This window comes from Acinonyx jubatus, chromosome C1, assembly GCF_027475565.1.
Source record: "Acinonyx jubatus isolate Ajub_Pintada_27869175 chromosome C1, VMU_Ajub_asm_v1.0, whole genome shotgun sequence".
In the NCBI taxonomy this organism is placed as follows: domain Eukaryota; kingdom Metazoa; phylum Chordata; class Mammalia; order Carnivora; family Felidae; genus Acinonyx; species Acinonyx jubatus.
The window spans coordinates 3498343-3511481 of NC_069381.1; the positions used below are offsets into that span (position 1 = coordinate 3498343).

General features: G+C 39.9%; 1 long non-coding RNA gene across 1 annotated transcript in view; it reads left to right on the forward strand.

Moving 5' to 3' along the window:
• The window catches only part of LOC113599572 (uncharacterized), a 25477-nt gene continuing 12338 nt past the window's right edge, over window positions 1-13139 (forward strand). The window contains exon 1 of the long non-coding RNA XR_008291704.1: window positions 1-363. This is a non-coding gene — a long non-coding RNA (uncharacterized LOC113599572). The remainder of the gene's footprint in view (window positions 364-13139) is intronic.

The following is a 13139-nucleotide window of genomic DNA, read 5'->3' on the forward strand; positions in this document are numbered from 1 at the left end:
CTCAGGAAGCTTCGGAAATAAGTCGGATGCTGAAGGGGCCCCCAACCCCCCCCCCCCCCCGCCGGCTTCAGATGTCACGTGCATCAACATCGCTCCATTCTGACTTGATGAGAAGTAAACGTTGTGAATCTCAGCTACTAAGACAAATTGATGCCAACAAAATACGAATTTAATCTCTTATTTGCTTTTTATTTTTATTATGAAAACTTTCCAACCTCCAGCAAAATGCAGATCGCAGCCTAACGAGCACCCACACACCCACACACCTGGATTTCAGCCCCCAAGAGTGTGATCCTCAGGAGAGCAGGAACTGTGTGTGCTGTGCTCACAGGTAGTAGAACCCCATCAGGACCTGTTGAACCAGTGAGTTTAACCACTATCACCATTTTACGAGGGAAAATGGTACAACGGTTACAACCATGGCTACTACAGCCAGACGGGCTGGGTTCCAATCTTACATCTGCCACACATTAGCTGTGTGACCTGGGGCAAGTCCCCTACCGTTCTGTGCCTTTCATGCAATGCCCCCCACCCCACCCACCCGTTGGCCATCTTTGCCTGAATCGATTATTCCACTGGGGAATGAAAAATGGTTATTTTCTGATCCTGACGAGCCTTCCACCACTTATTAACTAAGATTTTTTTCTCTTAACTTTCTCTCATCAACCAAAGCAATCCAATTCTTAGAGGAGAGAAAGAACAAATGCTTAATTATCTCCCTTTCATTGCTTATTTTCAGAGTAAGAATTTCATGCTGCCAATGAACTTTCCTTCTCCCCCAGCCCTCCCCGCTCATCTCTAACACTCTTGTTTTGTCCCTACTCTGCTTCCTCTTTTGGGAACATCATTATAAACTTATGGAGTTTTATGTATTGCACACATTGCCATCATTATATTTCAGGCTCAGATAGTCCCATCTTTGACCAACGGAAGTCCTGTCATTGGCTCCTGTATTCTTTGATAGAACCCCAATAGTCTTTAATAACTTCCCCGGTTTGGGGCGTACACCGTTGTTCTATGGCAGGCACATCTTGTATATTTCCTGCCCCAGAACTGGAATCAGACTCTTTAAAAATTTTTTATAATGTTTATTTTTGAGAGAGAGAGAAAGAGAACAGGGGAGGAGCAGAGAGATAGAGAAACACAGAATCAGAAGCAGGCCCTAGGCTCTGAGCTGTCAGCACAGAGCCTGTTGCGAGGCTTGAATTCACAAACTGTGAGATCATGACCTGAGCCGAAGTCGGATGCTTAACGGACTGAGCCACCCAGGCGCCCCGAATCAGACTCTTTTTTAAATGTTTACTTATTTTGAGAGGGAGATAGAGCATGAGCTGGAGAGGGGCAGAGAAAGAGGCAGAGAGAGAGAGAGAGAGAAAATCCCAAGCAGGCTCTGTGCTGTCACCTCAGAGTCCAGTGGGGGGCTCGAACCCACGAACCATGAGATCATGAGCTGAGCTGAAATCAAGCATCAGACACTTAACCAAGTGAGCCACCCAGGTGCCCCTGGAATCAGACTTCTTTTCTCAGACCACAGTTCCTGTTCATAAGGATTTGGGATACAGACACCACAGCCCTGATGCTAAGGATGTTTTTCGCTTCTGGGCATTTTTAGCGGGTAGTACCAACTCTCACATTTTATAAAGACCAAAGATAGTGTAAGATCATACTGATATTTCCAACGCAAACTTCCCAGTAGATGGGTTTTATTTAATTTCTTTGATTTCATAATGATGTCTCTCTCTTTTATCCACTAGAAATCTTGGACCTTAAAAATATGAACGTAATTTATGAACTTGCTTTATTTTCTTATATAATATTTTAAAGAGTAATACCAATATTACTAAAAATAATATGATTTCCAAAATGAAATTTAAGATTTCTTGGCAACACTACTTGTCCTTTGCGTGAATCAGTGTATCAAGTAAGGATATATGATCACAGTACAGTATTCTGAAATGACATGAAATAATTCTTTCCACTATTTCGTTTTTTCCCAGCTCTATTGAGATTTAGTTGGCACAGACACTGTGCACATTTAAGGTGTACAATGTGTTGATTCGATACTCCTGTATTACAACATGATTGCTGTCGTAGCATTAGCTAGCACCTACACCACATCATGTAATTACCATTTCTTTTTGGTGGGGGATCTACTGTCTTAGCAACTTCCAAGTGTGTAACACAGTATTATTAGATATGTATGTTAATAAGCGCTATATTGTGCAGCTCTTTCCCTATTTCCAATTTTCATTTCTTTTGGAATTTTTTAAACTTATTTATGAATTTAATTTTATACATGATACCTAGGCAAAAACTAGAGAACAAGATAAATTCAGAAAAGGATCACTTTCTTCCTGTCATGTCCTCTGTTTTTCATCTGTGCCTTCAGGGGTGATCTTTTTTTAAAGAGGTAATCTTATTAGTTTTATTCAAAAACAACAAAAATGTTCATAGGTTCCCACCTTGAGTTTTTCCATTTGATAATTTATTCTGGAGATCATTTCAAATCTGTGAATAGATATTCCTCTCATTTATTTTAATCAATGAAAAATTTAAATTTAGTATTTTGCCTAGATCTTAAGTCTAAAATTCAATAACTTTGAATTTGACAAGTATATATGCCAATGTTATGAACACCTCAGTCAAGACATACATTTCATACAATTTATCAATCAAGATGAATGTTTAGATAGATCATCTTAGAAAGTTCTCTTATGCCCCCTTCAATCATTCCCCATCCACAGGTATCCCACTCCAACAGGCAACCACAGGTATGTTTTCTATTACCACAGATTATTTTTGCCAGTTTTCAAATTTCATATAAAATAGGATTAGCATGGACTCTTGGTCAGCATGACATTTTTGAGTTTCAAATATGTTGTTGCATGTATCAGTAGTTTTTTGGGGGGTTTTGATTTTGGGGGGTGCTTTGTTTTGTTTTGTTTTGTTTGCTGAGAAGTATCCCAATGTATGGATATACCACACTTTTCCCAATCACCTATTGATGGATACTTAAACTGTTTCCAATTTGGGGACAGTACCAACAAAATTGATGTCAACATTCTTGGATGCATGTTTTGTGAACATATGGTTTCATTCCTCTTGGGTAAATACCAAGAGTGGGACTGCTGGGTCATACAATGAATTTGTATTTAACTTCATGATAAAGTGCCAAAATGTTTCCCAAAGCATCAGTACCATCATGCGTTCCTGCAACCAGTCACATGTGACAATTGCGGTTGCTTCGTATCCCCGTCAACACTTGGTATGGTCAGCTTGTTGTTTGTTTCTTTGTTTCTTTGTTTACTTTTAACCATTCTAAAAGGCATGTAGCGGCATCTTGTGATGGTTTTAAATTGCATTTCTGATCATAACTAGTGACATTGAGGCTTTTCCGTGTACTTGTTTGCTTTTTACATATATTCTGTGATGAGGTATCCATTCAAATCTTTTGCCCATTTTTTAATGAGATGTTTTCTTTTGATTGAGTTTGAGAATTCTGTACATATTCTGAATACAAGCCATTTGTCATGTATGTGACTTGTAAATACCTCCTCCCAGTCCATCACTTGTCTTTCCATTCTCTTAAAAGTCTTTCTTAGAGAAATTTCTAATTTTGATAAAACAGGAAGTATCCATTTTTTCTTGTTTGGATCATATTTTTAGTGTCATCTTTGAGGAACATTTGCTTAGTCCAGTGACACAAAATTTTCTCCAGCGTTTTCTTCTGAACCTCCATTGTCTAATACGGTAGCCACTACATGGGGTTGTATAATTTAAATTAAGTAAAATTTAAAATTTAGTTCTTAGGTCTCACTAGCCACATTTCAATTACTCAAGAGCCACAAGTGTCTGGTGGCTCCCATACTGGAAAACACGGATATGGAACAGCATTGCTCTATAAATTGTAAGGTTTTAGGTTTTACATTTAGGGATTATAAGGAGAAAAGGATGGGTTCAGGTTTGGGGTTTTGGGGGGAGGCATCTTGCACATGGATGTCCAGTGGTTCCAGCATCATTAATTGAAAAGATTCTCCTTTCTCCTTTGACTTGTCTTTGCGCCTTTGTCAAAATCAATCAGCCCATATTCGTGTGGATCTCCTTCTGGACACTCTGCACTATTTTTTTCATCAGCATGGTGATGTATTAATGATGTTAGCTTTGTAGCAAGTCTTGAAATCAAGTGGTATGAATCTAAGTTCAGAAGGGTTCCCTCCTCTTCTGTTTTCTGAACGAGTTTGTACAGAGTTAGTATTAATTTTTGTTTAAATATATTGTGGAATCCGCCTCTCATGCTGACCAAGCCTGGAGTTTTATAGCAAGATTTTTAACTACAGGTTCAATTTCTTTAATAGACATATGACTATTCAGGTTACTTCTTCCTGAGTGAACTTAGGTAGTTTGTGTCCTTCGGGCAATTGATACATTTTTTTTCCCCAAATTGTCAAATGTATGGGCATAAAATTGTTTATAATATTCCCCTATCATCTTTCAGTGATTGTAGTGTCTTCAACGGCTCTACTCTTACATTCATGACGCTGGCCACTGATGTCTCTTCTCTGTCATCCTTCTTTAGTCTCACTTGAATTTTACCGATTTTGCTGATCTTTTAAATAAAAAACAACTTGGTTTCATTGCTTTTTTCTATTACTCTTTCTATTTTCTGTTTCATTGTTTTATTCTCTTTATTGTTTTCCTCCACCTATAATTTTCCATTTAATTTGCTCTTTTTTTTTTTCCATTTTCTTAGAGTGAAAACTTAGGTGATTGATTTAAGGCCTTTCATTTAACTGATATAATTAACTAAATGTTGAATCAATTGAATCATTTTTAGTATTTAATTAATTAATTTTAATGCTTGAAACTTCCCCTTAAGCTCTGCTCTAGCTGCATTCACAAATTTTGATATGTTGCATTCTTAGTTTTACTCAGTTTGAAATATTTTCTAACTTCCTTTTTGTCTTCTTTTTCGCCCCAAGGTTATTTAGCAATATGTGCTTAGTTTCCAAGATTTTCCTGAGACCCTTCTTTTACTGATTTTTAGCTTAAATCTTTAGGATCAGAAAAGATCGTTTCTATTATTTCAACTCTTTTAAATCTTTGGAATCTACTAAGGTTTTTCATAGAATAGGGTTTATCTTCATGAATGTTCCAGAAGCACTTACTAAGAGTGTGAATTCTACAGCTTTTGAGTTATAAAACTCTGCAAATATCCCTAGGTCATATCGGTTGGAAGTGTTCCTCAGGTCTTCTGTATTCCTATTGATTTTCTATTTACTTTATCAATTGCTGAGAAGAGAGTTTTGAAGGTCTGAATATAATTGTGGGTTGTTTATTTTTCTTTTCAGTTCTGTGTTTTTGCTTCCTACATTTTAAAGTCTTATTGTAATGTGAGCAGCTACTTAGAATTATTAGGTCTTCTTGGTGAATTGACCCTGCATAATTGTGCACAGTCTCTCTTTTTTCCTGGAAGTATTCCTCATGTTGAAGTTGACTTTGTCAGGTATTAGTGTAACCACCCCAGCTTTCTCTGTATTGCTTTTCATGCGAAATATATTTTTCTATTATTTTACTTTTGGCCTATTTATATCTGTATATTTAAAGTGGATTTCTTAAACAAATAACCCAGTGAAGAAATGGGCAGAAAGCATGAATAGACACTTCTCTAAAGAAGACATCCGGATGGCTAACAGGCACATGAAAAGATGCTCAACATCGCTTCTCATCAGGGAAATACAAATCAAAACCACACTCAGATATCACCTCACACCAGTCAGAGTGGCCAAAATGAACAAATCAGGAGACTATAGATGGTGGAGAGGATGTGGAGAAATGGGAACCCTCTTGCACTGTTGGTGGGAATGCAAACTGGTGCAGCCACTCTGGAAAACAGTGTGGAGGTTCCTCAAAAAATTAAAAATAGACCTACCCTATGACCCAGCAATAGCACTGCTAGGAATTTACCCAAGGGATACAGGAGTACTGATGCATAGGGGCACTTGTACGCCAATGTTTATAGCAGCACCCTCAACAAGAGCCAAATTATGGAAAGAGCCTAAATGTCCATCAACTAATGAATGGATAAAGAAATTGTGGTTTATGTACACAATGGAGTACTACGTGGCAATGAGAAAGAATGAAATCTGGCCCTTTGTAGCAACATGGATGGAACTGGAGAGTGTTATGCTAAGTGAAATAAGCCATACAGAGAAAGACAGATACCATATGTTTTCACTCTTATGTGGATCCTGAGAAACTTAACAGAAACCCATGGGGGAGGGGAAGGAAAAAAAAAAAGGAGGTTAGAGTGGGAGAGAGCCAAAGCATAAGAGACTCTTAAAAACTGAGAACAAACTGAAGGTTGATGGGGGGTGGGAGGGAGGGGAGGGTGGGTGATGGGTATTGAGGAGGGCACCTTTTGGGATGAGCACTGGGTGTTGTATGGAAACCAATTTGACAATAAACTTCATATATTGAAAAAAAGTGGATTTCTTGTAAATGATATATAACTGGGTATCATATTTTTATCCAATCTAACAATCTCTGCCTTTTATTTGGTTATTTAGCCACATACACTTAATGTGATTATTGGTATGGTTGAATGTAGCTTACCCATGTTATTTATCTTGTTGGTCTCCTATGTTTTTTGTTAATTTCTTCTCATTTTTCTGCCTTCTTTTGGACTATTTTAATGCTTCATGGTTTTTTTTTCATTTTATTTTTTTCTATTGGATTTTTGGTTATACTCTTTTGTATTATTTTTAGTGCTTGATCAGTGGATTACACTATTTGTACCTAACCTGTAATGGTCTACTTAAAGTTAATATTTTTGTGTCAGAGTTATTCTTCATCCTTGCCAACCGCTGGTATGGAGAGTCTTTTTAATTTTAGCCAGTCTGGTGGGTGTGTAGTAGTATTTCACCGTGATTTTAGTTTTAATTTTTGTGTCTAATGATATTGAACATTTTCTCATGTGTGCATTTGCCATTGGTATATCATCTTTGGTAAAATGTCAGTTCAAACCTTTTGCCCATTTTCAACTGGGTTCTTTTACAATTGAGTCATAAGAATTCCTTATATATTTGGTACACACAGTCTTCAGCAGATATATGTCCATAATATTTTCTTATTTTCTGCATTATTTCTACATTAACATTTGTAATATCTGCAGAATTCTTCCTTTCCCTTTTTTCACTCCTTATATTGGTAAGTGTTTTCTCTCTTTTGTTCTTGATTAGTTTTATTAGGAGTTTATCAGTTTTATTGATGTTCTCAAATAATCTACTTTTGACTCTATTGGTATTCTCTATTGTATACTTGCTTTCTATTACATTTATTTATGCTTTTGTCTTTATAATTCCTTCCCTTCTGTTTTCTTTGGAGTTGGCTTGATTTTCTTTTTCTTGCTTCTTAAAATGAGAGCTGAAGTTATTGATTTTTCAGCCTTTCTTCTTTTCTATATAAGGCTATAAATTTCTCTCTAAGTACTACTTTAGTTATAATCTACAAGTATAATATGATGTGTCTTCATTGCCATTTAGTTAAAAATATTTTCTAATTTCTGAATCTCCATTGTGATTTCTTTTTTGAACCATAGGTGACTTATAAGTGTGTGGCTTAATTACTAAGCAGTTGGAGATTTTCTAGTTATCTTTTTGCCATTGATTTTCTAGCTTAATTGCACTGTCGTCAGGGAACATTCTCTGAATTATTTCAATTCTTTGAAAATGGTTAAGCCTTGCTTTATGAGCTACTGTACGGTCAATTTGGGCAAGTGACTCATGTTCATTTATTCGAGTGAAAAGCAGGCACATTCTGTCTTTGTTGGGTGCAGGGTTTTATTTATGTCAATTAGGTCAATTTGATTAATTGCGTTGTTCAGATCTTCCATATCCTGACAGATTATTTTGTCTGCTTGTTCTATCGACTATTGAGAAATATGTCTTAACGTCTTTTTCTATGATGGCTATGCCTCTGTGACTTTCCCATTTTTTATAGACAAAAGCAGCAGTTTATTTTTTTTAATATAATTTTTTGTAAAATTGGTTTCCATACAACACCCAGTGCTCATCCCAACAGGTGCCCTCCTCAATGCCTATCACCCACTTTCCCCCTCCCCCCCTTCAACCCTCAGTTTATTCTCAGTATTTAAGAGCCTCTTATGGTTTGCCTCCTTCCCTCTCTGTAACTTTTTTCCCCTTCCCCTCCCACATGGTCTTCTGTTAAGTTTCTCAGGATCCTATATGAGTGAAAACATGGTCTCAGTCTTTCTCTGTATGACTTATTTCACTTAGCATAACACTTTCCAGTTCCATCCACGTTGCTACAAAGGGCCAGATTTCATTCTTTCTCATTGCCAAGTAGTATTCCATTGTATATCTAAACCACATCTTCTTTATCCATTCGTCAGTTGATGGACATTTAGGCTCTTTCCATAATATGGCTATTGTTGAAAGTGTTGCTATAAACAATGGAGTGCATGTGCCTGCATGCATCAGCACTCCTGTATCCCTTGGGTAAATTCCTAGCAGTGCTATTGTTGAGTCATAGGGTAGTTCTATTTTTAATTTTTTGAGGAACCTCCACACTGTTTTCCAGAGTGGCTGCACCAGTTTGCATTCCCACCAACAGGGCAAGAGGGTTCCCATTTCTCCATAACCTTGCCAGCATCCATAGTCTCCTGATTTGTTCATTTTAGCCATTCTGACCAGCGTGAGGTGGTATCTCAGTGTGGTTTTGATTTGTATTTCCCTGATGAGGAGTGACGTTGAGCATCTTTTCATGTGCCTGTTGGCCATCTGGATGTCTTCTTTGGAGAAGTGTCTATTCATGTCTTCTGCCCATTTCTTCACTGGATTATTTGTTTTTTGGGTGTGGAGTTTGGTGAGTTCTTTATAGATTTTAGACATTAGCCTTTTATCCGATATGTCATTTGCAAATATCTTTTCCCATTCCGTCAGTTGCCTTTTAGTTTTGTTGATTGTTCCCTTTGCAGTGCAGAAGCTTTTTATCTTGATGAGGTCCCAATAGCTCATTTTTGCTTTTAATTCCCTTGCCTTTGGAGATGTGTTGAGTAAAAAAATGCTGCGGCTGAGGTCAAAGAGGTTTTTTCCTGCTTTCTCCTCTAGGGCTTTGATGGTTTCCTGTCTCACATTCAGGTCCTTCATCAATTTTGAGTTTATTTTTGTGAATGGTGTAAGAAAGTGGTCTAGTTTCATTCTTCTGCATGTTGCTGTCCAGTTCTCCCAGCACCATTTGCTAAAGAGACTGTCTTTTTTCCATTGGATACTCTTTCCTACTTTGTCAAAGATTTGTTGGGTTTGTCAAAGGTTTGTGGGTCCAATTCTATACTGTCTTGATGATTACAGCTTTGTAGTAGAGTCTAAAGTCTGGGATTGTGATGCATCCTTCCCACCTTGGTTTTCTTCTTCAATATTATTTTGGCTATTCCCATTTTTATATTTTCTTAGATTTTGGTCTGCACTTGAAGTGTATACTTATAGTGTCATCCTGACCAGAAATACCCTCTTTTGTGTGCTTTATACATTAGAGTTCATGAAATATTTGGGGGAAATATAGTTTAAAATTGGCAGAGAGGGTTTCAAGAGAGGAAACGTTGATGGTGGGGTCTCTCCAGCCTAATAAGTAGGAATAATGTAAAGCACTCTGTGTCTCCAACGAAATCTTCCCTCCTTCCTGAAATGCCATCTCTTGGGAAACATTCCGTTAGAATGCCTAAGACTTTGAGCTAGAAAGCTTTTCCAAGCTTTTGGAACTGGGGATTAAGATATAAATGAATCATCCACTAAGTTGATATTTTTTATTAGTCAGTTGAAATCAAGATAGAAATCTAAGCTGTCTGGACAGATAGGGAGATTCCAGGGACCCCCAAGCAGGGAAGGAAAAGCTATAGAAACAAAAGAACATGACAAAGTTACTTCCCTGACAATAGGCTTTCAAGGAGCAGACCACACCGGATAGGGGATCGATGGTTCTCCTATATTGGGAATGATGTCCCCAGGGCCAGCCCATCCTGCGTTATAGGGGGCCTCGGGTATTCATGCAGCTAGGAGCTCCCTCTAAAAGAGAGGGACCTCTCTGAGTAGAAGCGAGTAGTAGTGGCTCACAGCAACTATGAGCAGGTCACACCATGATTCAATGAGTCATGAGCAAATCAGTTATGTGCTCTTGTATGGATCTGCTCCCTGAGTCAGGGCCAGGGATGTTTTCTCTTTGGTGTGATCAATGAGTCAAATTACCACATTATTAAAGGTATACATACCCCACTCTCACCTGAACACCACAGGGCTTACAGGTGCAGGACCCACAGTCCTTGCCCTAGAGCAATGTGTGATCTATTTGGGAAGGCAGGGGACTCATAAACAACCAGAGAATAAGGCAGGTAACCCACTGAGACTCAAGACCCAAAGTTATATACTATAGAAACTCAGGGAAGAAAGGACTCAGGGGAAACTAGTCATCAGGAAAGGTTTGGGGAGGGGAGTAGACTTCTACTAGACTGTAGAAGATGGTCAGGACAGAAAAGGGCAACGAGGAACCATCCCAAGCAGTGGGAACAGTGTGGCCAGGGCACCAAGGGAGGCTGAAACAGTCTGTATAGGCACTAGTCAAAGCAGCAATGAGAGGGGCGCCTGGGTGGGCAACTGACTTCGGTTCAGGTCATGATCTCGCGATCCATGGGTTCAAGCCCTGCGTCAGGTTCTGTGTTGACAGCTCAGAGCCTAGAACCTGCTTCCAATTCTGTTTCTCCCTGTCTCTCTGCCCCTCTCCGACTTGCAGTCTGTCTCTCTGTCTCTCAAAAATAAATAAACCTTTAAAAAAAAATTTTAAGCAGCAATGAAGAAAGGCTGCCAGGCATTTAACTGCAAAGAAAACACTCCTTTTCTCAGATGTTCAAGGATCTCCTTTTAATGAGATAGAATTCAAATACCATAGAATTCGCCAATTTAAATTTTACAACTCAGTGCTTTTAGTACATTGACAGAGTTGCATGGCCAACACCACAATCAACTTTAGGATGTGTTCGTCACCCCTAAAAAAATAAACCCCTACCCACATTGGCAATCACTCTCCACTTCCCACAAACCTTCCCAGCCTTGGCAACCACTGGGCTACTTTCCACCTCTGTGGATTTGCATATTCCAGACATTTCCTATAAACAGAATCTGTTTAGGGATGTGTACCCCCAAATTTCCTACACTGAAGTCCTAACTCACAGTATCTCAGAATGTGATCCTGCATGGAAATCAGGTCATTCCCCAGGAAATTAGTCAAGATGAGATCATCATGGAGCAAAGTGCATGCCTGGTCCAGTATAACTTCTGTCCTGATAAAAAGTGGAAATTTGGACAAAGACCCACACAGGGAGAAGACCATCCACCAAAGATGGCCAGCAAGCCACCAGAAGCCAGGAAAAAAAACGTGAAATAGATTCTCCCTCACAACCCTCTAAAGGAACCAGCCTTACCGGCACCTTGATTTCAGACTTTTGGCCTCCGGAACCCATAAGGGACTGCATTTCTGCTGTTTAAGCCACTGGTCTGTGGCGTTTTGTTACGGTGGCCTCAGGACACTAATGCAATCTGTGGTCTTTGGTGACTGGCTTCTTCCACTTAGCATAACGTTTCCATGTGTCATCTGTGCTGCAGGGCATCAGGATTTCATGCCTTCCTGTGTCTCCACAGTATCCCAGCATATGGATAGACCACATTTTCTTTACCCGTGTATCAGTTGATGGACATTCAGGTCGTTTCCACTTGGGGGCTATCGTGAACGATGCTGCTGTGAACGTTCTTGCACGAGTTTTTGTGTGGACATATGCTTTCATTTCTTTCTGCTGCGTTCATAGACGTGAGACTGTCCAGTCTTATGGAAACTTTATGATTTACTTTCTGAGGACCCGCCAGACCGTTTTCCAAAGGGGCTGCTCTATTTTCCTCTCCCCACCAGCCATGTAGGAGGGCTCTGGTTTATTCACACCCTCACCGGCACTCGCTGTGGTCTACCTTTTTGATTGTAGCCATCACGGGGAGTGTGAAGTGATGTTCAAGAACCTGCTTTTAGCCTTTTTTATAGACAAGGCCACACACAACCACGCCTCCAAGACATCACACGCCATTTACAAGCGTAAAGCCAATGTCCTTTCTTATCAATGCTACTTTTACCGAACCCTAAAACCCTCTGCCTTCCTCCTGAAGACCAACCAAGGGGACACAGCCCCAAGTGACCTCGTCACTTAGCCCGGGGTCCCCAGGCCTGCCCCTTGCTACCAAGGGGTGGGGGGGGGGGTGGCACAGATTTCTCCAGCTGTGCCTCCCTTTTCTTGTTGCAGTTACTATAGAAACTGTCGTAGCTACGAGCCCTCCCTCGCCTCCTGGATGTTAATAAACAGCCTCATTATTTTGCAGAAAGCACTTTGAAAAATCAGCAGCCCCACAGTTTCATCCTGGTCCAAATTAATGAGGAAAGATTGGGGCTTTTTTTTTTTATTATTGACCATGAAAAGAAGGAAGAGTTATAGCTCATTTGTGCACTTTTGCTGTATTTATGTTTTATGTGTTAGAAAGTGATTTCCACCTCCATTACGCATCCCTAATGTCCTCGTTACATTAAAGGTACGGACCAGGAATCTTTTTTTGCCCATCAAACCACCAAATACATCGTGGTAAAAGATATCAGGAAGGAATAATGTTTAATGGTCAGCCGGGCTGTGCTGCCTGGGGAAAGAGAAATCTGTTTCTTGGCCGAATGTCACCGAGAAGAGGGAATCTAGCAGCTTCTTTGGAATGGAGGACTGGTCAGGGGTGGGTGCGGGCCTGCAGTCTGGGAGAGGCCGCACCACAGCTGTGACCCAAGCCCCAGGTTCCTTGGCAGTGAGTGGAAGTCGTAACAGAACTGAACGTGCACTACATATTAGGAGTTCCCCCACACGCCGGGAAATGGCAGGATTCAGGTGGGAGGGAAAGGCCCCTGTTTCAGGCAGTTTGCAATCAGCATGCACAGGGCTCTGTGGAGACAGAATGAGGCACATCTGTAAAGCTCCTGGCACCTAGCAGGTGTCGAGTAACCGTCAGGTCCCCCCTCAGCCAGGACCCGACAAGCTGTCACCTGTCTCCACG